This window comes from Vulpes lagopus, chromosome 7, assembly GCF_018345385.1.
Source record: "Vulpes lagopus strain Blue_001 chromosome 7, ASM1834538v1, whole genome shotgun sequence".
NCBI classification, from domain to species: Eukaryota; Metazoa; Chordata; class Mammalia; order Carnivora; family Canidae; genus Vulpes; species Vulpes lagopus.
The window spans coordinates 125,228,020-125,255,329 of record NC_054830.1 but is presented as its reverse complement, the minus strand read 5'-3'; the positions used below and the strand labels follow the sequence as shown (position 1 = coordinate 125,255,329).

General features: G+C 44.3%; 1 protein-coding gene across 6 annotated transcripts in view; it reads right to left on the bottom strand.

The window, feature by feature from the left end:
- SEMA6A (semaphorin 6A) overlaps positions 1 to 27,310 on the bottom strand; it is a 125,601-nt gene that overhangs the window by 77,060 nt on the left and 21,231 nt on the right. For 2 of the 6 annotated variants that reach the window (XM_041761431.1, XM_041761432.1), the window contains exon 1: positions 394 to 706. The exons of 3 other annotated variants lie outside the window; for them this stretch is intronic. The gene's annotated coding sequence lies outside the window, so the exon portion shown is untranslated. Of the gene's footprint in view, positions 1 to 393; positions 707 to 4,977; positions 5,530 to 27,310 lie in introns of those variants that run through there. One more of the 6 variants, XM_041761433.1, reaches the window with a different exon arrangement.

The window sequence follows — 27,310 nt, the reverse complement described above, 5'->3', positions numbered from 1 at the left end:
AACTTGATTTTCCCTCTCATTGCGTGTTCATTTCTGGGCAGCCTCCTGCCCCCATGTCCTCTGGTGACCCTGCCCCTTTCTTGGTGTTCACCTTCCAGGTCAAAGGAAGGCCAAAGGCTGCTTCTTGAGCATCTCTAAAGGATGCCAGACTTTTGAGAAGCAGAATGCATGTCTTCTTTTGGGAATGGTCACCTTAGACTCTCCCAGAACGACTATTCCCAGGGAGGAGAGGACATTGCCTGGACTGGAGAGAAGATAGGACTTCAGCAGAGCGAAGAGGGCAGGGTAGAGAGGGACCCACCGTACTGGCATATGGCCTGTTAAAAAGTATCCTTCGTCCTACCCTGGCGTCTCTTTCTGGAAGGCCAGCTACAGGGCACTGCCCCCTCTTACCTTTCCACTTCTCTGCTGAGCTAGGTGCCAAGCCAGGAGCAAAGGCTCATTTCTTCTTCCTCGGTTCCCCTTCTCCCCTAGAGTCCTTTGCAACCACTGTGATGCTGCTTCTCTCACTGGGGAGGGAGACAGTGGCTTCAGAATCCAGTTTCAACTCCACCTTAAACCTTGGAGGCAGCTGCTGCCCCCTGGATCGCGTGTGTTCCCTTCTCCTCACTCCACGAGTGGATCCTGCTCTGTCCACAGCTAAATGCAAACACATACTGTGCCGCGAGCATAAACCCGAGTTTGCCAGACTTGTCAGGACTATGGAATCGCCTGGAGAGCTTCACAAATTAAGGATGCCTGCGTCCCACACCCAGTGATTGTGACTTAATTGGTCTGGGGGGTGTGACCCCAGGGCTTTGGAAATTTTCGTAGATCCCCAGGAGATTCTCCTAACCAGAAAAGTTTGGGAACCGCTGGTTGAAACAAATGGAATCCAAATTATAATCCTAATCCTTCCATTTCAGTGCCTTTAGCTATACCCAGGGATAATTGATCATGATTCAAAAAACTTGTACTTGGGCCAGCTGCATGGGGTGGCTTTTAAAATATCGAAGTCTATTTTGTGCCCACCTACCTCCATGCCAAACCACTAAGAAAATATAATTTAATCCATTAAAAATGACAAAGGAGCCGGGCAGAGACTCCTTTTCTAGCATGAGGCTTGCAACATCTTTTTAATGTAAACACAGACAATAGGTATGTTCTCTTTTATGACAGAGCTGAAATAAAGCAGACCTAATTAACCCTCCCAGATGCTATGGAGTAGAGGCCATGCGAATCCTGGGTTAGGAAGCCTATCTCCTAGCCTTATCAAAATGGCTTTTCTCCTCAACTGTGCCCCAGTAACCTGGGAAATATAAATTTTGATTACTGATGCCTCCATTGTTAGTAACTGACGATACATCATCAGTAGCTGGTCACCAGTGTCAGCCCAGACTTAATTATCTTAGCTGAGGAAGAGAGTAACCCCACGAAAGAAATGCTTTCCAATTAAAGCAGCATAGAATATGTGATTTGTCTCTCTGGCGATATTCAATTCATACTCCTTTTCATGTTATTTGTATGGTCTTCTTTTCCTCATTATAAGCCCAGAGTTGGGAATCATGGGCTCCCTAGCAAGAAACAAATACCAAGAGGGCAGCTGTCAGGCCCTGAAAAAAAATCACGAACAGTCGCCACCAAAAACACAACAGTAATTACAGTTTCACTAGCAAATGCTATAGTTAAGGTTACAAAGCTCTTTCAATGCAACCATTTATTTTTACAGGTTCCTAACCTCTAGAATGTATGATTATGTGTGTATACTCTCTCTCTCTCTCTCTCTCTCTCTCTCTTTTTAGAAGATATACTTTAAGGGCCAGATGTTCTATGCTTTGTCTTAGCTCTTATTTCAGGGACAAGGAAAACATTTTTTTTACTAGCACAAGAAACAATATTTTGGGCACAGACCTCTTAACTCTTCATCTTCCCTGTCTTGTTTGTTTTTCCCACCTCACTGAGTGTCTGCCCACTTACCTGTCCCAGGTGTTCCTTTATCCCGGGGACAAGTACAAGTTGGTCTTCTCTGAGACTAACTTGACCCTGACCACTTTGTAAACATGGGCTTTGTTTTGGAGCTTGGATCGTTTCAGAAAACAATCACTGCGCACCTACTGTGTGCCAGGTATGATCTAGGCACTGAGGATTTCTCAGTGAACAAAAGAAGTCTTTGCTCGATTGGGCTTGTGTTCCTTCTAGTGGGTTTCCATCCCATTCCTTCTGTTAGTAGATAAGTGGCCATGGGTTAGTTTATTTATAATCTCAGTAAGCCCTGGGCTTGTCCGCTACAATTGGGATAATGACGCTTTCTCTTCATATGGTTGTTATTAGGACTTAGAAGTACCCGCCTGTAAAGAGGTGTTTAATAAATGTGTGCTTCCATTTTCTTCTCAATCCCCTTTGAGCCTGGGGTTGGCATTTGGAAACCCGGAGGTATCCTCACATTTCCACATTTTGGATTTTGTACACTTAATGCATCACTGGTTTCCTAAAAATACTGCCTCACTATAGTTCCTTGTCCCCTTCCCCCAAATTCCAACCATAGCCTCTGCATCTCACGTGGCCGCTGCCCACACGGGTTTCCCTGGCGCACAGCTGCCCTTCTCAGAAGACAGCAGCTGCAGTTGGGTGCTTAACCAAAACTTTACTGAAGTTTAAAATTACTCCTTTCAGGAGAGAGGGCTGCGCTTTTTATGATGCAGTTTTCAGAGCCACATCCATGTGAAAAGGAGGAACCATTGTCTGTGGTCACTGGTGTTCCTCATTATTGACCTGTCTCATTCATATCCCTCTTTCCAGCCACTGTACAGGCACCTCACAGGGAGAGGCCCTTTTACGAAAGACACCAGAATTGAGTATTGATTGTCTGTGTTTATGAACAAGACACTGTGTCAGGCACTGTGGCCAGTATGAAGGGTAAGGGATGGCTAATGCAGAAGACCTTGGGAAGCAGGCAGTAGGGGTGCCCTCTGGAATCCTCCCACCTGACCTAGCAGTCCTAGGCGAGGCCTTGTCCTAGTGTCCTAGTGCCGTGGCTTTTCTGCCTATGCCTGGGATTAAGAATGTACACCAGGGTCTCGGTGAACCGCCCACCCCAGTGAGGTTGAGCATTTCTCATAAGTCAGTGGAATTGAAGGAGTTTGCAAGGATGGCTCCAACTGGATTTTCTTGTGCTTTCTCTTCTCTCCTTTCATTCCTTTGTATCTTATACCACTCGTCCCTTGACTAGGGAAGAGTGCTTTCCCCATTGATCCCCAACCTCCTGCCCCACCCACTTCTCCATCCCATTCTTTTTCCTACCTTGAAAATTCCTACCCCTTCCCTTAAGACACTCACTCTTCAACAAATATCACTTCCTCTGTGAAGCCTTCTCTGATACCCCCAGTTAATCACTAATCACTCTCTCCTTTCTTCCACATGAAAAAGCTCTATCAGAGTGATCCAATTGACATTATTTGTTTAGTAATCTGCCCACCACGAGACAGTGAACCTGGCAAGGCCTAACAAATGTTTGATGGACAAACAAATGGATCAGTAAACAAGTAATCAAATACACAGTCTGTTCTCAGAGGATTTACAATTTATGGGGCACATGGACACATCAATAACAAATTGCAAAATAAAATACAAGTACCTATGCACTATGAGAAGAATGCTACAGATTGTAAGTTTTAATTTTTCTAAGAAAGGCTTAGATTTACTCACCTAGCTCACTTTGTCATTACATTGGAGCCTTGGAGCAGTTACCATAAATTGCACCGGAGTTTTCTTTTTAAAAAGGCCTTAGTACTAGCTGGTCTCAGAAAACCTATTTATGTCTATATGCCCTGGTAACACACATCAGACTGACATAGCGTTTGCCTTTTACTTGCATATACAAGCTTTTGAAATATAAATGTAAGAGGATGGTATTGGTGCAGTAACAGGGACACCTCTACATTCTTTGAAATCCCTGACCTAGTTACATTACTGAAAGCATAGCTTAAGTGCATATAATGCCCATCACGCAGAAGAAATTGTTATCTTGAGAAAAGTAAATTTTGCATTCCCCAAGTTCTATATTATTAAATCTGTGACCTTAATATTGCATTAGAGTAGATACTTTATTCAATTGTGTGGACAATGAAATAAAACCTCAGAAAGATACAGCTGGCCCAGAATCCCCTGGGTGTAAAGAGATGATATTTATTTTATCTACTCCTGACAATGAAGTTTAAATTGTTACTTAAGGCTCCTACCAGCAAAATGTCCATCCAGACAGAGGTTAATTCTTCACAGTCATACTTGACATTAAACATTTTGTCATCAGAGCTAAGCAATTGAACATTGCTGCCCTAAAAATGGGTGGAGTTGGATCTTCCAAAATGCTAGATAAAGAAAATTAAACATGGCCAAAAAAGACAATTATTGCCAAACTAAACAAATGGATTTGGGGCTTGCAAAATAAAATAAACTATTTCTAATGATTCAGTGCAAGGAATAAGTGGACTTCTTATCTATGCAGAGGGAAGTGTATCTCACATAAGTATTTTGAGAAAGTCATCTTTTGTACCCAATAGGCCATGAAAAGATACAAGTATACATGAGGCTGGAGAAGGAATTCTCCATCTTCCTCTGAATAACTGATGTTCTAGCTCTGTGCTGGGACAAAGGGATAAGATCCCATGTTCTTATGTCTCTCTGTCAACCCAGTTGGTTCTCAGAAGTCTGATGGTTCATATTAAGCAGTCAAGAGTTAACAGCATAGCCCGAAAGCCAGTAACAACTTTCAGTTAAAAGTCAACCCTGAGACCACAAAACCTTAGATAAGATTAAATTTTAACATCCAAACCGCTCTCAACTGATTAACTCTCAAGTCTAACTAAACACCATAAAGCCATCCTGAAAAAGGAACAAAGACACAAATTTGAGGTCCCTCCCTTTTTCCCCCAAAAAAGAGTGTGTGTGTGTGGGGGGGGGGTAGTTAGGGAGAGAACATAGAGAATTTACTTTAATTACCAACTTGTGTAGGATGTAAAGTCGCAGGTTACAGCTTCCTGGAGGTCAGATCATTTTAGTGAAGGTGGCCCTACGGCAGTTTGCACTCCACAGGCTCAGCAGAGGTTAAACACCTAATCAACAAAACGTGGAGCCCTCTCTACCGCTTCCTTTTCCTTTTTGCATTTCCTCTCTTAACAATTGGATACTATTCTTGAGTGATTAGCGTAGCGCATGGTCTCTTTTCTCATTTTCCAACTTCATCCTTTGGAACCAAAAGTAAATAACAAGCCTGCATGAGCTTCCTGCCCTGTTTCTCCCTTACAAACACAATGCAAACACAATGCGGACTTCTGGAAGTGCGCATTTAAAGGACGGTCCACCCCCAGCACACGAGCGCCCGCGCACACACACACACACACACACACACACACACACACACACCCCGCATCCCCCCTCCTGCCGCGTCCTGAGGAGCAGCGCCCCTCGCCCCACTCCATCCCCCTGGGCCTCCGAGGTAGAGGGCTCACGCCGCAGGAGCAGTTGATTAGCCAGGCAGCCAGCTCAGGTACATTAACTTCATGAAACAGATGACTCCGGACGTGTATTAAGTAGACCTTTGAAACTGACGAGGTTCAAATTTCCACTCAGCTAATGAGCCTGCGCTAGGACCTTGGCAGAAGTGTCATCCTTCTGCCGCCACTAAAAGCCTTCCTGCAGCCCTGCACCCTATGTTTCGGTCGGAAAAGTAGGCTGAACCCTAACAAGCTGCCAAGCTTCCAGAATGCAAACAGCAGTAGTTGCCTATCAGTAAGTTGTGATTGATGGCACCCAAAAATGCACGGCTCCTTCATGGACAGTCCAGCCCGCAACAAATTAGGGATTTAAACCTTTGCGCTGGGCAGATAGCCAGTGTATTGTGGGGGGCTGCTGTGGCTCTATAATTATATCCAGCCCAATAATCATCCATTCTGCTGCTGTGACCGGCTGGTACCCGGGGACTTTAATTTCACTGTCCCCCTCCACCAGATAATGCCTGACCCCGTGTCACTCTGTGCAACACACTGAAGGAGACAAATGAGTTTTTCTCTGACTCTGTTAAATTAACTAATGGATTCTGGTTGTGAAACTGGCATAATAATAAGCCAAGGCTCTGCGGGTACTGGGTGGACATGTAAACGGGCCTCTTAAGGGTGTTATTAACTTCAGGCGTCAAAAGAAAAGAGAAACAAAAACAAAGAATATGGCCAGTGTCAATAAAGAAATCTGTTTAGTATGAAGAGTGATAAACAGAATACTTTATGTTTCAACCAAGTACTTTAATATCTTTTAATATCTTGAGATACAGCTCGAAGAGAACTATTCCAAACTAGACCTAGAACTAAGTATTAAGTGACCAACTTTAATCAGCATCTCCCCCTTTTCTTTGAGTGCTGTTTTGTTCCTCTAATCAGCAGGTGGCTTTTATTCAATATGGCTGTACAGCCATCCATTTGAAATAAATATAAATCCTTAAGTATCTTAGAATGAAAATAACCACTATTTACATTACCTTCATTCTACTGTAAAAGGCACTATTACTTATAATAATCGGTAAAGGGCATCATAGTCTGTATAGTAGGGCAATTGTACCAATTCTAGGGTCGTAGCTACGCAGACACTCCCTGTTACACACGGCCTTAATTTTTAATACGTTATTTTTCTTTCAGTTCACTAAAATATTGTGGGTTTCATTTTCACGCAGCTGAAAAGATAAATGTCCTTTCCCATGTTCCCATCAGAACTCTGCATGTTCTGGGAGGTTAAAAAATTATAACTCAGCTGTTCCATACTGTATTAAGACTGAAATTTGGCATCCCAGATGTGAATTTGTTTCTAAACGGAAACAGAATCTGATAAGTTTTTTTAAGAGGAAGAAATATTTTAAAAGCTTACTTTATTATTTAAAAAGACTCCTACTTGTCTGCTTTGTTTTAAGCAAAACTGTGTACAATTTGTAAACAATCGTATTTTGGGCTTCTAAAGAGTGAAAACCCATATTAATCTAAAAGTTTTACCTTTAAAAACAGGCTCTGGAATATATATGAAGAAGTTGTAGAACCCTTCCTTAATCAAGTGACCAAAAAATGCCTGCTTGCCATCATTTTAGGTGGTGTATTTTCAGAAGGGGTCCCTCTGCTCAAGAGGGATTTATTTTTGCAAAACAGTCATATTTTGTTGTGTTTACCATGTGTCAGGCTCAGATCTAAGTCTTTCTTTTTAATGTTTTATTTATTTATTCATGAGAGACATACAGAGAGAGGCAGAGACACAGAGAGAGAGGCAGAAACACAGCAGAGGGGGGTAGGCTCCCCACGGGGAGCCCTATGCTGACCCGATGCCAGGACCTCAGGACCTCGGGATCACGACCTGAGCCAAAGGCAGACGCTCAACCACTGAGCCACCCAGCTGCCCCCAGATCTAAGTCTTTATGTGTAATGACTCACTTAATCCTCACAGCCCCTTGAGACGCATGCCATTATTATTCCCATCGTACAGGTGAGGAGACTTCCCCGGGTCATGTATCAGTAAGTAGGGTTATATGAACTTGAACCCTGGGCAAGCTGGCTCCAAAGTCCACATCTCTAACTACTAGGTACCCTGCCCACTAATTATAGTATTTCCCAAATCCTGAGTTTACTACACGTTTCGTAAGTGTCTATTAGTCTGTGCATGGGGCATTGTACTAGACACTGGGTGGTGAGGAGGGTGGGGGGAGGGTCTGGAGTGGGGAAAAAAGAGGGAACACAGCTTTAAGGATTTAAAAATCCACAATTCCGACCACAGCTCTGTAAGCCAGGTGGACCCAACATCCTGACCGTACACACACTAGATGTAACGAACCATTCCTTTTCCCACTGGTCCTTCCAGTCTGAGGAATAGTGGGACCCAGGAGTTAGTCTCTCTGAGGCATTTGGGTCCCTGTGGGGGGTATAACTGCATGCTCAGATCCAGTCTACCTGGACACATTTCCAGGGCCACCCTTGTGAAAGCACCGAACCCCAGTGGTCCAAGTCCTCCCTTTCCTTCCAAGGCCTGGTCCCTTTCCCTCAAACTCCCGTGGACGTCGGAAACTATGCCTTTGGGGATCCCTGGGTGGCGCAGCGGTTTGGCGCCTGCCTTTGGCCCAGGGCGCAATCCTGGAGACCCTGGATTGAATCCCATGTCAGGCTCCCGGTGCATGGAGCCTGCTTCTCCCTCCGCCTGTGTCTCTGCCCCTCTCTCTCTCTCTCTGTGTGTGACTATCATAAATAAATAAATTTTTAAAAAATTAAAAAAAAAAAAAAGGAAACAATGCCTTTGGCCGTGGTTGGCTTTGAAACTGCTGGCACTTGCTGCTCTGTCACACACAAGCCAATTGTTAAAGTGTCATTAGCACAGACCCAGACAGAGATGACAGGTATAAACAGTTTATAATTTACAAAGTGCAGGATCAGGTTTCCTCATGCCCTCTGCCAACAGCTCACCAACACACCTTCACTTGGCCCTGTGTGTGTCCTCTACACATTCTTACAACCCTGTTCTAAAATGAATCCTCTGCACCCCTTACATGACATTTTGTTCTTTCAAGTCCTTTAAACTGTCCCCTCCAACTATGCAAAGCTATTGATCAGTTTCCAGGTCAACATTTTAAAACGTGGTGCACAACTAAATAAACACATGTGCTACTGAATACTCTGCATGGGCTGTTTTTCTACTCAGAGCTGCAGGTTTCCTTGTTTGTTCCCTCCCCGTCTCCCCATTTTTTTTTAAACCCTTGGTGCACCTCAGCAGTGTACATGAAGGGCTGGAAACAGCCTTTAAGGAGCCCCGGCCGCTGCTGCTCTGTGCGCAGATGTGGGATTTCTGATGCGCTTTCAGCCTGCTTAGCGGCCTTCGCATTTTTCACTGCTGACATGTTTCAGTAAAACTTTTGACTAACTGCAATACTTGGGGGAGGGGCGTTCTGGGTGAGTGATTTCCTGGTTAAACTGAAAGTTATTTAGAAAGCCCTTGTTATTGAAAATCTTTCCAAAGTACATCAGGGCGCTCTTCTCTGGAGTGAGGCAGCACTGCTGGGGAAGGAGCGGAGCGTGCAGAGCTGTTTGGAAGGGCTGCAGAACAATGTGGCAAAGCTGCAAACTGCTCCTCGGTCCTGGTTCTTGGCTCAGAAGCAGCCCCTCTGGACTGGTGAGGCAGTGAGGCCCTACTGTTCTCTTCCCAGCCCCTCTCCCATCTCAAGGCAGAGGCCTCACCTCCACCGGGTGGATAAAACTGAGGTCCTCCCTTACCTTTCTGCACCTCCAGGCTTCCGGGGTCCACTGGCACCCAAGGCTGCCCCTTCCTTCCCATGCCTTTGGCATCATCTCCCACCCTCCCCCAAAGAGGCGGCTCAGCTCTTGGCCCTTTCTCTCCCAGTCTGTTGACGTGCCCATAACCACCAGAAGTGCTCTCACAAAGCCCAAAGACAGAACCCAGTGGCTTATCTCAGCAAGCTTGTGGGTCATTCCTGAACACAGCTGGAGCTCCCTTCCCTCTGTCCATCCCCACTGCCATCACCGCTGTGCTGAGTTGTGCTGAATTCGTGTGTAGAGAACCTAAATGAGACCTTGTCACTCGGCTGCTCCCCAGGGTGCTTGGAACAACATGCAGACTCCTGCAAGCTGAGCTCCTGAGTGCCCTGCCCCCTCCTCCTTCACATCCCACCCAGACGGTCTTTTGGGTCCTCAAATACCTGAAAGCTCCTTTTTATTTACTTGACAGAGAGAGAGAGAGAGAGAGAGAGAGAGAGAGAGAGAGATAGGAGAGAGAGAGAGAGAGAGAGAGCATAAGCAAGGGGAGCAGCAAAGACAGAGGAGCAGCAGACTTCCCCCTGAGCAGGGAGCCCGACATGGCTCAATCCTAGGACCCTGACATCATGACCCCAGCAGAAGGCAGGTGCTTAACTGAATGAGCGGCCCGTTCGCACCCCTCCTAGAGCTCCTTCTTGCCTGGAGAACCCTCTGCCTAGAGAACTCTTCCCCCTGGGCTCCCCTGGCTGTCTCCTCGTCCTCCTGTGGATCTTAGTTCAGATGTTCCCTCCTTGGGAATCTGTTCTGTGACCAAACCATCTATGTGGGTTCCTGACACCCCCCCTTCACGACAACAGTCTTTTTCATGGCACCTTATTCTTGTCATTTATGCTAGTGACCACAGACTGTAATGGAAAATGGACTTGTATGCTTGCTGGTTGAATGTGCCTCCACTAGGCTGTGAGTTCCATGAATCTTTGAGTCATGTCCTTTTTATCCACCACAAGACACTCAGTGCTGAGCCCTATATGGAGCACATAGTTATTGAATGAATGAATGAATGAATGAACAGTTGCATAAAATCTATACTTTTAGTACAGAAGCCTTTTCTAGAAGGAACACAGCCAAAGACATAACTGAATAAGGAATGACTAGAAGAAATTCACATTTTAAGCTTTCTAGCATTTGAAATGCCTTACTCATCCTTACATATACATAAACCAGGCCACTCATCCTGGGGGAGAAAAGCATTTAGCCGAATACACATACCTGTCCTTTTCTAAGGAAATGAGGTTCTAAAGAAAAGACATTGTGTTGACACTGTGTTGAGAATAATGACCAGGGTGGTGTGAAGGCAGGCAGGAAGGAGAGCAGCCTGGTGCCCCAGTGAAAGGAGTCCAGTAGGAAGAAGAAGTAAACTGGTGGGGGGTGACCTTGCCCAACTGAGGAGGCTAAAGTTAGACCAAGTAACAAGGTCATCGGCCTGGCGGGGAAACAGGGAAGCCGGACAGCAAGGGGGATGCAAAACTGCAAGTCTGCACAAACGCAGGGTTGGCCTGGCAGTGGTTAGGGGAAGTGGACAGGAGAGATTTGGGTGGAGATGAGTAGAAATTGCAGTGATGAACAAAAGGCACAGTGGCAGAAGGAGGCTGTTGTGGGCACAGACGAGTAAGCAGTAGCGGTTTCTTGATCAGCAGGTGTTCTTTGGATTTGTGCAGTTCAAAACTGATCAGGGTAGTATGGCAGCTATCCTGACTCTGTATCCTGACTTTACAAATGGGTGTCTCAGGTGCGAGTGAAAAATGTCAAGAAAGAAGGCTGCCTGCAACCTGATGGAGAAAATGGGCAGCTGCCCACCAGGTGAGCTGCAGCTGGCACCTGACAGCATTCCTATTTGTGTTGGTGTCCTGCCTATTCCAAGACAGTGGAAACGGGCTGATCTGGGGGATGGGGTGGGGGGCAGGGGGAATTAGGCACCTTCCATCACCCATTCAACTTTGGTTGAGGTCATGACATGACAACTACAGGACGGGAGATACTGCTCCAGGGGCTTCTCCTGTAAATGATTTTGTAACACAGGCTATACCCGCTTCCCTTGATTTTTCATCAATCCAGATTTTCTTCTATTGAGACTGATTAGAGCAGGGATCTTCTAGAACGTTCTAAACCAGAAAGAGACACTAGTCATTTTGCATAGCTCTTTAGTTTTTAAGGCATTAAAAAAAAAATAGAAGAAATGAAATGTTACCCGTGAAATAGCTTCATCAACTCAATCCTGTTTACTCAAAAGGAAATGATTTTGGATAAAGATGCCCACCTGGCTTTTAGTTTACCCAGCTCTGTCTACCTGCGAGGAAGATAATAATTTCCCTTGCATCGGCAGGTTCTCTCGAATCATCTGTCAGAGGACACAGAAGGCACAGTGGCAAGGCCGCAGCCAACACCAGTAAATCTGCCTTCATCGCCCTCCGCCTCCCTGTTGCAATTAGATTAGTTCTTTGGTATTATTTTAAGAGTGATTGGAATTTAATTTTAGTTGGGAAGAGTCGAGTCCATTGTTTACTTACAAACAAACAAAAGAATCCTCTCCCCTGCACTAGGATTCCTGCTTGGCTGGTTTTAAATAGATGAGGCTGACCAGATATTTACCATCAGCTTGGTGAAGAAAGAGACATTGTCCCAGGGAAGCAGAGTCATGGGAACGGAGTGCGCGCAGGGATGAACTGCTAACTGGGAGCCGGCTCGGACCAATCAAAGTCTCCCTGTACATTTCACGGAGGTGGGACCAAAACAGGAAAAGAAAAAGGCCCTAAGTGCCAGCGTGTTGGGAAGACCTCATGGCAATAAAATTGTGAAACAAATGGCTGGCAGGCAAACAACAACAACAAAAAATAACAGCCAAGCGGCAATATGCTTATCGGGGTTTGACCAAGAAAAAAGGCCCCCGATCTTTCAGTCAGTGATCACTGGCAGAAATCCCAGGTCCTGCAACTCCTGAATAGGCCATGTGCGCGGCTTCCTTCAGGTAGGGCATTGTCAGCCGCGAGATGTTCTCAGCAGTCAAGGAACAGCTGCACAATGCAAGCAGCCTCTGAATGGCCGGAGAGCTTTTTATTCAGGCCTCGTGTGATCTCCAAAAAAAAAAAAAAAAAAAAAAAAACACCCAAAACCAAAAAACCAACCCACTGGTGTTCTTTTGTGCTTTACAAAGGCTGCACTTTTCTAGCTCCAAGTTTAAGACTCATGGGCTATTAGCAGAGGCAAGATGGACAATGTATTAGCATGTGTAGAAAAGAAAGGAGTAGGCGTGCCTCAAAATCGCGTCCATAGTAAGAGCAGCCCAATGCTTGGAACACCTACCCAGCCAGAAGCAGTTCAGACAAGCAGTTAGAAGTTAAGTATTTTGATTCACGAGTTTTTGATGAAAATCTTTGGGCAACAGCCTCACACAAACATGTACACACGCGTGTGCACACACACTCACAGAGACCTATCGCTAGGGAACCACAGCATGTATTCGTAACAAATGAATTTCTTGACAGTAGGGTGGGAACAGAAAATGCAGGATGGGAACAGAACAGTTCGAGCTAGGGATCAATTAGTCCAGTACTCGCATCTGCAGAGAATCCTGTTCTTCTGGAGAAGTTAAGTGACTTGCCCAAAGACACACAGATACTTCACAAACAAGCCCTGAAGCCCCCCCTTAGGAGCAGGGAGCACGTCCTGGTACTTATATGCTACCCTGCACGCTGCTCAGTGTTCAGGGGTCAGTGGAGACCAGATTGTGGGTTTACCATCAGTCTCATCTGGGCTTGAACCCCTAGAACTGTTGTTTTCCTAGGAAAAAATTCCTTTACTCTTCAGAATTTTTTTTAAAGATTTATTTCAGAGAGAGAGTGAGCACAGTGGCAAAGGGCAGAGGGAGAGGGAGAGGGAGAGAGACTCACAAGCAGACAACATGCTGAGCGCAGAGCCCTACATAGGGCTTGATCTCATGACCCTGAGATCGTGCCCTGAGCTCAAGAGTCAGAGTTTTAAACGACTGAGCTACCCAGGCCTCCCTACTCTTCAAATCTTAACTAACTTAACTGAAAAATGGGAATAACAGTAACACATACCTTCAGGGTTGCTGCAGAGATTAACTGAACCAATAGGAAGCACTAAAAAAATGTGGGTTACTATGATTATTGCTATCAGTAGCAGTAGTTGCGTTTCTACCTGCTTGGGAATTTTAACACGTTTGGGGAAAAAAAGAAAGAAAGAAAGAACAGGGAGGACGTACAAAATAACCACAAAGATATATGAGTATGCATATGAGTAATAAATGTAAGACAGATCACACGAGCAAAACGTTTAATTGCTTTATACGCTCTTAAAAACCCAGGCCACATGCTCTGTAGGAATAACTGTCTGTGCCGTCTTCATCAATGAGTATTATACCTCCAGTCCATCTACTTGGGCTCAGTGGTTTGAGACTGTTTTTTCCAATGTTAGTAATAGGCGTTTGTTGATTGCTTAAGAATGTTTTATCTTCCTCAAAATAACAAATTCATGGCCTTAAAATTTTTTTCCTGCTGACCAGTGGGTGTCCTGGAGTAATTAATTTGGGTGGCTAAGATGCCCACCTGACACTCGGCAGAGCCACCCAGAGTGTTGGCATCATGAACTCTTTCGTGTCCCTGGTGCTCCCGTGTTTTGTAGTTCTGTTCAGAGCAGCAGAATTTCACTGGAGTGTTGTTAGATGTGATTCTGTTTTCAACAACAATTTGTAATATTTTTGTCTGTTACCTTGGTTAAGATATTATGTATCTGTTTGAATATACTTCCTAGGTGTTTTCCATGTACTTGGAGTTGGCGGTGTTCTTCCATGGAAGTCATTCATAGAAAATACCATTTTTAGTTGTAATGGTATTGAAAATACCATTTTCAGTTTAGAGACAAATTTTTCTTCATTGTATATTATAAGATGCAGTTTTAACCATCTGTGCCTTATCCTTATGTATCACAACCCAGTGCCCCCACCTCTGGAAGTTAGAACAAACGGCTTTGCTTTCTTCAGCACTAGACAACTTTTTACAAGATTTTAGTTGCATTGCGATGATCTGGGCAAACATTATGTGGTAGTTCTGCTTCCTAAAGCCAGAGGCGATACTGGGTTGTTTGCGTAGTTTTTGTTGGATTCTGGTGTTCCTTCTGGGATATATTTCACATAATCCTGGTTTTAAGGCTGTTAAGGATCTACAGATTATTGAGTATGCACATTACCTGATATGCGATGAAAAGCATTTTTTGTGTTTTGCAACCTGAGAATAAAACAAATCATTGACAGTCGTCACTTCCAAGAATTGTCCTTCCCCCAAAAGGGAAGGGAGTGCAGGGCAGCACTCTTAGGTTACGCTCCACAGAAATGGCTCCCAATATTCCAATGCGATAACCCGTACCTTCCATTGCAGTACATTCTAATCATTCCTCTAATGCTCACACAGGTGGCTTTTTAAAAAGTTTGTGCCTGATTAATTCCCCTCAAATCACACATAAACATACATGATGGATTTCCTTCAATAACTTGATTTTCACTACTAGAACTGTTGACACCATTTCTATCAGTGGTAGATGCTCAAATTAAATTATTACAGGTCTTTGAAGTCCAGATACTTTATATTTTAGTCTTTATTTTACTTCTGTCCTGGACTTTAACCTTTTGATTTTTACATAAAAATTTAATTATTCAGGTCATCAGTCACATCAGTTTCTTTTTCTAGTGTATCATAAATTAACACTAGACTCAGAATGCATTATGTTGCTTTCGTTAATTTTTTATTTGTTGAGTAAGTGCTCTTGGGAATTGTCTGATGCCATTCTTAGTTGTGTTAAGTCTTACTTCAGTTACAGGCTCATCTTACTCATTTTCTTGTGATAAGCTATGTTTTTTTTTATGTTTTTAAAGATTTATTTATTTATTCAGAGAGAGAGAGGCAGAGACACAGGCAGAGGGAAGCTGTGTATTTTTTTAAAACAAAACTCCTTTACTTACATAGTAGCATCTCGGCTAGTAAAAGATCGATCTTTATATGCTCTGATATTTTCTTCAGATAATGAGCTAGGTTTCAGAACCTCATTGTTTTCAGGGCATGTAGTTATTCTAACACAAAGACAGATAAATAAGTTGATAGATAAATATTTTTTTAATTGGGAAAAGTATCCATTATCCTGCTTTTGATTCACATTCTTTTCAAATACCACTTTCAAAGCAGGTCAGTAAAGTATGGCTACGGTAAATGCAGGTCATCTGGATCCTGTCATCATTACAAACTTTGCAGCAGCGAAGCCGTTTTCTGGCACATGCCTGTGGGTTGTCTCCACCACTGCAGAGACCCCTGGAAAAACTGCCTATCTCTGGATAAACTCCTGCTTCAGATGTGTTCCCAAAGATCCTCTGATTTCTGGCTATTGTTGCTTTTTGAGTCACTTCTACTAGAAGGGGCTGTCCCCTTGTCCTACATGGAGATGCCACTTTCGTCTCTCACTGTCAGAACCATGACATGGCAAGATGAGGGAGGTGGGGCATGAAGCTGCACTAGAGTATTGCTACAACATTCCCTGTTTGCTTGGAATCAGGCATGTTTCCCTGAGCCCGATATTGTGTGTAGGCCTGTGTTACAAACCTCATTTCAAGAATGGGGGAGACAGAGAAAGAGAGAGAGAAACATGGCCGAGATGATAATTTTTCACTCATGTCTTCCTTGGCTGTTGACCGTCATCTGACTGGCACCGAGACCAGCCAACAACTTCTACTTGAGATCAGCATCTGCTGGCACTTGAGTGACAGTATTATTCTTTCTTTCCTTCTTTTTCTTTAAAGACTTTATTTATCCACTCACAGGAGACCCAGAGAGAGGGGCAGAGACATAGGCAGAGGGAGAAGCAGGTTCCATGCAGGAAGCCCGATGCGGGACTCGATCCCCAGACCTGGGACGATGCTCTGGGCCAAAGGCAGACGCTCAACTGCTGAGCCACCCAGGCGTCCAAGGTGACAGTATATTTCTGCACAGCTGAACACAGACAGGAAAAGGTCTTGTGTAAATAATATTTTCCATTAGCAATACTGAGCTGATGTCAGAGCTCTCAACCCATCCCAAGACAGTGACATTCACAATCATGAAAATAGTAAGATGGCAATGTAAGAGACTTAACAGTGGAGAGTGTTCAGCCCCACTTGATCCTAACTGGGGCAAAACCAAGGAATCAGATCTGGATCATGTCTTGTTCACGCTGCAGAGGCTTGGGAAACATTCATGTGGATCAGCAGTGAGGGGTGGTGGGGGCGGAGGGTGAACACAAAAACAGTTGAATCATAAGCTGGACCGGCTACACAAAATGCTAATTAGCAATGATCATGGTGTCAGATGCATTTTAGATATTTAAAATCAGAATTCAAATTAGCACCACAGGTCTTTTTCACCTGAACTTGTATCTTTTTGCAGAAGTCCTATTATGTCTGTTGTGTGCTGAGGAGGAAAGAGGTGGAGTAACCAAAACTATTATTTTATTTTGTATATGATAACTAGCATTCAGGGACATTTGAAAGCAATATTTTTAAGAGGCAACAAACCCAGACTAGCATGAGTCAGTAAAGGGTTAATTACTATGCATATCCCTATGCTCAGAGGCCACCCACACAACTTCATCCTGTCACTACCAAGCTCCAGTTATTGTCATTACAAGTTCAAACGCTAATTAATAGTTAGAGTGAACTTGGTAACATCTTACACATGAATGGGTATCTGGGGCAGAAGAAAACTTTTAAGTTCTTTAAGATGCTTTATTTATTCAGTTAAGCAGCCTCATGTGCAGAAGCACATGCCCTGTTGTGGTAAATGCATCTATAGTTGCAGATTCATTTGGACAAGGAGGTTGAGATCATCCTTTCTTACATCCTTCACAGACGAATATCGTCTAACCAAATCATGTAAAGTTCAGGAACCAAGCTATCATAACTGCCCCATAATCTGGTGTTTATAGAAGGCAGGAATCTAGCCACTTCTTTGGAAAGTACAGTATCTTCTAAAGGACACTCAGCATTTGCCTTCTCCTTTTCCTGTTCTGTTGTCTTTTATTTGTTCCCAGGAGACCCCCTCCAACCTCTTTATATACAGATAGCATTTTTGCGAGCCTTTTAGGCTCACAAAAGGACCTGACTGCCCCTCTATCTTTCATTAACAAGTTTCAGAAAACACTTGTTTTCTCCCCTCTCATTCACCCTAGGCTTCTGGGATTTTTTTTTTAAGGATTTTATTTACTTATTTGAGAGACAGAGAGAGAGAGAGAGAGAGCACAAGCAGGGGAGCAGCAGAGTGAGAGGGAGAAGCAGGCTCCCCGCTGAGCAGGAAGCCCTTTGTGGGGGACCCAGGATTGTGACCTGAGCTGTAGGCCGCCACCTAACCACCACCCAGGCGCCCTGACTTCAGGGAATTTAAAAGCAAAACGGGTCCATACATCTACTGCTCAAAGAAACTAAGAAAACAAAATTTAAAAAGGGCAACAACTATCACACACAACTATCCCAAAAGAATCTGGATTCCTTTGAAGGTTTCTTTGAAGGAAGTTTGACCATGAGCAGATACTAGTGGATCAGGGCAAAACTTGTGGGGGTTTTCATCACTTTAAACCCTAAAGACAGCTGGTTCCTGCATCAGGCTTGGAGAAACAGGATGTGTCTCTGGCTGAACGGTGAGAGGCCCGAGGAAGTGAGGCTGTCCGGCCTCATCCATGCAGGACAACTTCGTACCAGCTCCACCCTCTCCCTCTTTGGTTCTCTCTTTTTTTTTTTTAATATTTATTTATGATAGTCACAGAGAGAGAGAGAGAGAGAGAGAGAGGGGCAGAGGGAGAAGCAGGCTCCATGCACCGGGAGCCCGACGTGGGACTCAATCCCGGGTCTCCAGGATCGCGCCCTGGGCCAAAGGCAGGCGCCACACCGCTGCGCCACCCAGGAATCCCTCTCTTTGGTTCTCTAGCCTGGCAACCACTTCCTTTTCTTCCAGAGGCTGCCGCTTCAGCACTGCTTGAAACTTGGCCCTGGCTTTTGTTTGTTATTTGGGAGATAGCAGCGTTTTTGATTCTGAACACCGAAATTCTGTGCGTGTACATCTGCTTGAATATAACAAAGCCCAAGTCACATATCATAAAGTTGCAGGTCCCCGCCCCCCCCGCCCCAAGTTCAAAAACGACCAGCTTTTGTCTTGCAAGATGATGTCAATTTCATCTTTGAACTGCTAGGGGATGATGATCACTTTCCCTGTCAGGCCTGTAACTGAATTTCTTTAAGGCAGGGAAGTGTGTCTTCCTATTTTATATCTAAGTTTATACTAGTTTTGGAAAACTCTTAGGACCCCTAGGTTCAGTCGCAGTCCCCTTTGCCTGCTTCCTCCCATGTAGCCAGTGAACAGAAGGACCCAGCTTCTCTATCACCTGGCACCCCTCTGCTCTCATCATTTCTGGGGTAGTCTTCAAAACTGTAGATGAGGCTCAACCTCTTGTTTTTCTCTTGGTCTAGTTTCTGCCAAAAATACCTTTTTCTTCCTGAAATAATTCTCATTACCCTAGAAACCAAACAGTATGTATAGAAATACTTGCTAATATAAAAACAACGCTTATCCTTAGCATCTAGGCTCGTGACACTTTTAAGTGAGGACAAGACTCCGTTTTCAATTCGGAGTGGTCAAGACTGATCAGCAGGTGGTCAAGACAGATCAACAGGTGATAACCATTGGATCTTCTCCAAAGGTTTATAATCTGACTACTTTCCTGACGTTCCAGGGCTGCTTAACCAAGATTAGGTAGCAGAACTACCACCACCCCCACATGCTGCCCAGAGTCTGTGCTGGAAGAAGAAGAAGAAGAAAAGTAAATAGGACAATTGGGTAAGGCAAGCAAATTGCCTTATGATAACGGAGTCAAGCTTCAGTCTCCTAATCAAGCCTCCTGCATGGTTAAATTCATGGCCAAAGTAGACCTTTTCACTTTTGTGGTAGATTTTGTAGACTCTGTCTTCTCCTTTACTCTTCCATTAAGTGCTTTGAATCTTTTGGGCAGGTTTTAAAATAAGTCTTAGAGGATCTTTGATTATATGGCAGCCAATGTTCTCTGCTGCATTTCTCTTTCAGAATAAATGCACTTTGTCTAGATAGGAAAACAGAATTCCCTGTGGTCCCTAACATTTCTGAGAAATAACTTGGGTGCTGGAAAAGCTGGGAAAGAGTCAAGGCTTTCTCTTAGTAACGTATTTACACTTCTGGTTTATTAGTGTTGAAGGCACTCCTTCTAACCGCTGGCCCTCTGGGTAGCCCTTCCTTATCAAAGTTGGTTTCTGGGATCACCGAGGAATCGCCTTCCCTATCCTCTTTCCCAGGCCTGGGGCTGGGCATGATCTAGGGCCCAGAAGCTGTGTGCAGCTTCCTTATGTATTTCTCAGAAGAGACCTACCTCCACCCCCACCCCTGCCCACATCCCCCCTCAGGATGGTTCTCCCTGCCTGCCCAACAGGACGGAGGTCATTTTATCAATAAGTTACAAGGATGAAACCAAAATCTGTAATTACTGTGATATCACCATTTCTAGTCAATGTTTCTCTCGCTTGGTATTTATTGCGTTTAGACTTTGGCACAAGACGTGAAGGAGCAGAGGGTTTATGGGCGCCTCACCCTCCACCGTTTCCAGGAAACTGTGTGAGAGGCTTATTCACACACTACCTAATGGACGCGGTTGCCCTGGAAAATGGCAGCCCAGGGGGGGAAGGTGAAGACAAGGGCCAGTCTAGTCTCTCCGTGTCGGCCTGGGCTGCCATTCAGCTGGGGCGACGGTATGCTCTGCAGAGAGGCGTCCTGCCATCCCGCCGTCTTCATGGCCCCATTCCGTTCTGCTGTCCATGGAGGCTGCAGGGGTGAAGGCAGAAACCCTCACTTGTCCTTCAGAGCCGGGGAAACACAGCACACGGCTATCTCGTGGCGCTGTCATGATGATCAAGATGGTTTTTAAAGCATTTTGGAAGCAGGAAGCTTGAGCAAAATGGTAAGGCGTCTTAATAATGGATATGTGTTGGAAACCAAGGGCAGAGTGTGGGTGTACTGGAGTCAAAGCTCTGAAACCTGACGAGAGCCATAATCCTAAAGGCCTTGAGATTAGTGTCAACTCCTCTTATCACCCAGCTCTCTTACCTCAGCTCCATTTGCCTATGTGGCCTTGGGGCCAACGGGCAAACACTGGGCTCCGGGGACTCTAGAGGCACCTTCGAGGTCCAGGTAACTACTTCCTTGAGCCACTCCGATTGCTTCACGAAAGATAAACTGCCTACACCCCTGCAGCCTAGTCAGCTAGTCATCTAAAGAGTCTGCTCCATTTTCTAAGGCAATCCCATTTTTGTACTGTACACTCTATGGTGTTGTCCTAGCTCACGTCTGGGCGTCCTTTCAACCAGTGCTTCTCCCATGTGAACGTGTACACCAACCACCTTGTTAAAATGCGGACTCACCTGCGGTCTCTCTGGCATGGGGCCTGAGCATCTGCATTCTGATCAGCTCTCAGGTGAGCAAGGCTTTAGATCACCTTGTCAACCGGACCACAGGGCTGTCACTAAGCAGTGACTGGGAGCTCTTCCCCAGAGTCAGCCGACTTTCCAGATTGCCTGGAGAGCCCCTATACTCCTCAGCGCAGATCTTATCCTCCCAACACCCTCCAGTTAACACAGCAGCATCAGGGGGAACCACAATGCCTTCAAAACTCAGCTTTCAAATCCAGAGAACTGTCCTGAGCCCACCCACTCATTTTCCCTGACTCCTAACTCCTCACACATTAGCCATTCCCACCTCTTTTTATTGCTCATTATCACTAGTCTGAGCAAACACAAGCTTCAGCCTGATAAGCAATCAACTGACTTTTCCATAAATATAGATTGCCATGAAAAACAAAGAGAAAAAGGGAACAGAATGGAAAGGTGTTATATATTCAATTTATTTTCGGTTCCAAACCTATTTTTTCCCCTAGACTTGTTGCCTGATTTCCATTAAGTCATCCTGTTTGCTCTTCGCTTTTGCATCAGTTTTTCCTGCTACTCTAGAAGATTTTTAAAGGATTAAAAAAACAAATCCTTTTTATTCTAGTGGCATCAAAAAAATGGTAGGTAGTACCGGGCCTGCAAACTACCTAAGTGTCCCAAAGGGCTGCAGCACCGATGTTGCTAAAAAAACTTTGTATTTGGTTGTATGGAAATATTTGCTTTCATGCTTTCTTTCCAGGTCATCCTAATTACAGTCCTAGCCAAGGCATATGCTAAACCCTCTAAATGTATTTCAAACAACATTTATATTTGTTCATTTTTCAATATTCAAACATATTAAAGTAACTCCTAAGAATTAACTCCTCAAGTGTCAGCAGATTGGGGGGGTGCATATTATCAGAAATTAGTGGTGTGTATATAGTCTCAAGGTGAAAAGGTCTGCGTTTTAAAGCACTGACCATTTTTTTCTCATTCCTGAACTATTTGATTAATATTAATGTACTGATTAAGAAAAGGCCTTTGTTTTTGTCTATTAAGGAAGCTTCTACAACAGAAGCTTTTATTTCATAACAGTATTACTAAGAAGCAAGCATTAAGACTGGCTAATAATGTCTTTGGATCTAAACCAGAGGAGAGGATCCAGTGATGTAAACTGCTATACATCTGATACTTAATAAAAGAAAGCTGAATAATCCCTTGAGTCAACACCCATGAGCGTAAAGCATTCTGCAAATAAAGAGGGAACATGATTAGCACTGTTAATTAAGGTATATTATATGGAGAACCTTACAATATGTAAGCTACTCTTTGAGAGGAGCTAAGATGTCCTTAGGGGCTACAAATGAATGCCATCTGCACAAGTGCTGTACCTTATCCCTGTATATGCCCTACTGCTGGGAGACTCCGGCCGTGTGGCTATCACGGTCATTGTGTAGGACCATCTACCCTAACACTTACATTTGCACCTGGGATGTCTGGCAGCCCTGGAACTTAGTTGTCTAGTTTGGGCTTGATGGGTCTTGAGTTGGTTCCAGAGCTCTGTGGGTACCAACAACAGCTAGGTCTTAGGGCACAGCAAGGGCCAGCTGTAATGCCTCCATCCTCGGTGACAGCTTTCTTTTCTTTCTTTCTTTGCCATTCTTGAGTCCTGATTTATGGACCTTAACTCTTGCTTCCAGGGAGGACTGGCACACTTCTGCTACTGTCCATTTAGCTGCCATGTCCATGTCAGCTCAATAATAGTTCTTAAGGCTCATGGTGCATTTCATTGAGTACATTTATTGTCAGGCTGGAGTAGAAAACTCTCTTTGGGGTGGAGTATGGAGGAAAGTTTCAAGCTTCTGGTGTGGAGGACAGGAAGTGTGCATGTCCTTCTATACAGACAACTATGCAATGGGCTCTGGAGGATCAGCATGGGCTGCTAACCCATCTCTGCGTGCAGATGATCAAGAGTTATAAAACAGGTCTCCTCATATTTATATTACATTCAAAGCTCTGTTCAATATGTAGTCTATAAATAAAATTGTATGTACCAGGGCAGCCTGGATGGCTCAGCAGTTTAGCACCACCTTCATTCCAGGGCCTGATCCTGGAGACCCGGGATCGAGTCCCAACGTTGGGCTTCCTGCATGGAGCCTGCTTCTCCCTCTGCCTGTGTCTCTGCCTCTGTGTGTGTGTGTGTGTGTGTGTGTGTGTGTGTGTTTCTCATGAATAAATAAATAAAATGTTAAAAAGTAAATAAATAAAACAAAATTGTATGTACCATGAAGACACTGTTGTTGTGCTTAAATAATACATTTATCATTGATAGAACTTCTCCAGCTGGAGGTTTTTAAGATCTGTTTCCCCAAATCCTCCTTTCAGTGGGGAAACTGAGGCCAGGGAACAAATGTGCCTCCCCATAGATTATATACCAAGTCAACAGAAAATACAAGAAGACGACTGTATTCTCTTTGGATATACAGCTTCTATTTACGTGAAAATAGTACTGCCCTGCCCTGCCCAGCCAGATTCCATTAGCCACAATGGATAACCAAAACAATTTTGTCAATATCAAGAAAAAAAAAAAAGCCCTACTTTTTTAGACTCTTTTCTTATATGAATGCTGCCTTGGAAGCTAAAGGAATTAATTGGACAAACTCAATCTTCTCTGCCTGCAATTTTTACTTCTAGAAAGAAGTATACAGTAATTAAATCATGATCTGTAGATAAAATATTCCAAACCATTAATTTAAAGGTTCTTAGTGATGAGAAGACCACATAAGCACTTTTCAGGCTCTCAGTGGATGAACTAAAACTAAAAATCACCATAAACAAACAGCAAAATGGGGGATCCCTGGGTGGCTCAGCAGTTTAGTGGTTTAGCCTTTGGTCAGGGTGTGATCCTGGAGTCCCAGTATCAAGTCCCACATCAGGCTTCCTGCATGGAGCCTGCTTCTCCCTCTGCCTGTGTCTCTGCCTCTCTCTGTCTCTGTCTCTCTCTGTCTCTCATGAAAAAATAAATAAAATCTTTTTTTAAAAAAGAGCAAACAGCAAAATGGACATGACCTATCATCTCTTAAATGTCTCTGAAAATCAGGGGGGAGAAATCACATACCAAATTCCCTTATTATAGCCAAGGACCTACTAAGAGGTTGCTTTATAACTCTGTAGCACTTGAAGACTGAATTAAGAAAGAAAAATCTCTCCTGGAAACTGAGTTAGCTTTAATGGATAACTTCTGTTTGTTACCCTCCCAAAGCATATGGAGATATCAGATACTAGAACACAATTCAGGCAAAAGCCTGAAGAGAGATGAACAGCAGAAGGATCTTGATTACATTTATCCCCTGGAGAAGTGTAAACTTCCATGAAATCCTCATGTCATTTAGAAGTGGGGAAAGGATGGAGGAGCAGCATGGGAATGGCTCCTGCTGGAACCCAAAGCGCCCTGCTGTTGCCCATCCTCTGACTGGCAGGTTAGAGGCTACTTTTCTTTTCACCTCTACCAACACCAAGCAGGGAGACAAAACAGAGTTGGAACCCAGAGACGTGAGATACAGGAGATAAAAATGATTTTATTTATAATAAGTGAGAAATTACACTCTTCCTGATTATTGATAACCGAGTGTGTCTAGTAACAACAGGAATGCAGTGCATCTTTTATGCAAAATTCACAAAAGTTTTCCCTCACATCACCTGTATTGCATATAAATTTTCAGAGCATAGAATAGTACACAAACAATAATCAGAAGGCACAACCAACATTCATGCGCTGTCACAGACGCCACTCTGGCAAAGGCCAGTGTTACCTTCGGAGGTGGTGACAGCACACACCCCATTCAGTTGGTTGTGACTGGTGTCACACTATTCCTGGGCATCCTAGGATGGTGTTTAAATCAGTGATGGATCCTGACCTTGTTCAAATAGAAAATACGGAATTGCATTTCCTTAGGATCTGAATGGAAAGGGGGTTGGTGGTTGAAGAGTTTGTCAATCTGAGGCATTTTAAGCCATTGTTTTAAAATATAGATGTTATAACTATCCTTCAATTGTCTCAGGTCATTAATTTCCACGATATTTATTTCTGTGGCGACTTCTGAGCTTCCTCGGTTGTATTTTAAAAGCGAAACAAACGTATCTACTGAAGGTTGGTCACAAGTTGCACACTGTCAGCATGTCTGGATTATTTTAAGAAAGGAGAGATTACCAAGAGAAGGATCCTGGCCAAGGGTATCTGATACCATTACCCTACCTTTTAGTTCATGAACTTGAAACCAGGCCTATGAAATAATACTCTAAAGTGCTAATGTCAATAATACCTAATGGTACAGAGAACCCCAAGTCAGGCTCCGTGGGCTTGAAACCTTGCCTTTAACTGGCTTTACTACATCAGGGCAAAAGCAGAGACGATGTGGAAGGAGAGAGGTTCTCCAGTGACCTGTCAGCATGTGGCCAGCAGATACCTCTGTGCCCTGCTCGCCTTCCACAGCACCCAGGTGCTCTGCATCTTGTGCTAGGAACAGCTCCTTAGGGTCAGTTGGGGCTTTACATGGTATAAAACCGCCTGGCATCTTCCGGTCTGGCATCTTCCAAAACCCCAGGACAAAAGCTCGGCTGTCTAATCCTCTCACACACAAGGAACGTCATTCTCAGAATAAATTAAATCGGAGGTTCCCAAGACCGACGGATCATTATAATCACCCCAGGGATATTCATTTGACTCTTGCAGATTCCCAGGTCTCAAGCCTGGAGATCCTGATCGGGTAGGCCGTCTGGCATCCCAGTTTCCCAAGGAGCTTTCAGGCCTACGGTTCTCACCCTTAAGGACAGGAATCCAGCATCGTCAGGAGAGGTCTTGGGTTGATTCTGTTTTTCAATATTAGCATCCGTTAGCACATTCACCAAGGAACTCTGAGTGCAGAAATGACTAGGTATAGTCTCTGTTCTTGGGGACCTGAATGGGGAGCAGCCTTATGGAATTTGTAAAGCCTCACTTAGACGAGATACAGGCCATGACCAAAGAAAATGTGGGTAGAAGACCCTGGAGGGGGAATGTGGAAGAGGGGAGTGACAGGGCAGTGGTGTTGGGTGGAGAGAAGGTATCAAAACAGGTCAGGTAGGCAACAAAAGCCATGTTTGCCCATGTTATTAGAATTCAAGCATAGAAGCAGTTCTGCTTGCTATTTTCTAGTCGTGCGTGTACACACACACACACATACATACATTCTTTTTGCAGCTTATGCCTCATCAGCATGCTTAGATGAACAGATTTTGGGGGAAAAGAGTAAAAATAGGAAATACTTATCTAGCACTTACTATATAACAGACCCTTTAAGCAATTTACACATTGACTCCTTTATCCTCACAGCAACCCTGAGGCAGACACTACTACTAATGCCATTTTACAGAGGAGGAAACTGAGGTACAGGGAGGTTAAGAGGCTTGCCTGAGGTCATGTACCTAGTGAGTGGTGAACTTTGGATTTGGACCCCGGCACCTACGTCTCTGCGACTCGCAGCCTCTCTTCCCCTCTTCTCTTGCACATGTAGTTTCCGTCCCTCTCACCCCGAAGTTTGGACCTGATTACTGAATTCAGATATAATAGGTACCTCAGAGGATGTAATCACAACAAGCTTGCTCTATCAGCTTCCTGTTTGCAATTAAACGCAGACCTCCTACAACAACATCATCAATAATCCCACGAAGGAATTAGAATGTCTGGGCTGACACATTTAAGTATCAGGAGCCATCAGCTTTCTGACAGCTAGGGTAGGGCTTTTAAAAAATACCTGCCTGATATTTGCCACAAGGACCCCCCTGAGAGTCTGTCACAGGATCCTGTCTACAGATCTGGACTTGGTCACTTACATGAACATGAAGAATGGTGACAACAGAAAAGCGTAGATGTGACAACCTTCCCTCTCCCCCCACCCAGCCCAGTCCCTAACACCATCTCGGAATTACTGATTAACCTGGAGAGAGCACTGCAAAGGGAGCCATGGCCCCTTTCTTATTGTTCTTATTTCTTTAAAATTTCCCAGAATGTGTAAAATAACTCTGTTCCCGGCCTAAGCCTTCCTCTGATGTTCACATTTCTTTTTTTAAAAAGGATTTTGTAGCCAGCCATCCTTTTCAACATGTTTTAGTTTGCCAAGCTGAAAATTACCAAGTAAGTGCAAGAGTTGGGCAAAAGGATGAGAACCCATAACTTTACATCGACTACCTTTTATTCAAGAGGAGAATGTTTCTTCTCTTTTCCAAACCAGGGCGCAAAGCCAGGTGCCATTGTGTCTTGGAAGGATGAAAGGGGGCGGTGCATCTAAAAGAGCCCTGAAAAGTCTTGTACTTGTACCAGTTATTAAGTTACCCTCCAGGTCAGTTGATGGTGTGGTACAAGATGAAATCCCCCAAGGTGGGGCCCATCAGGATAATGCTCATCGCCATCTCTTGGCACAAGGCCATGAGGTTAGTTAGATAAGGACCCTAAAAGGTGGAAGGGGGAGAGGGC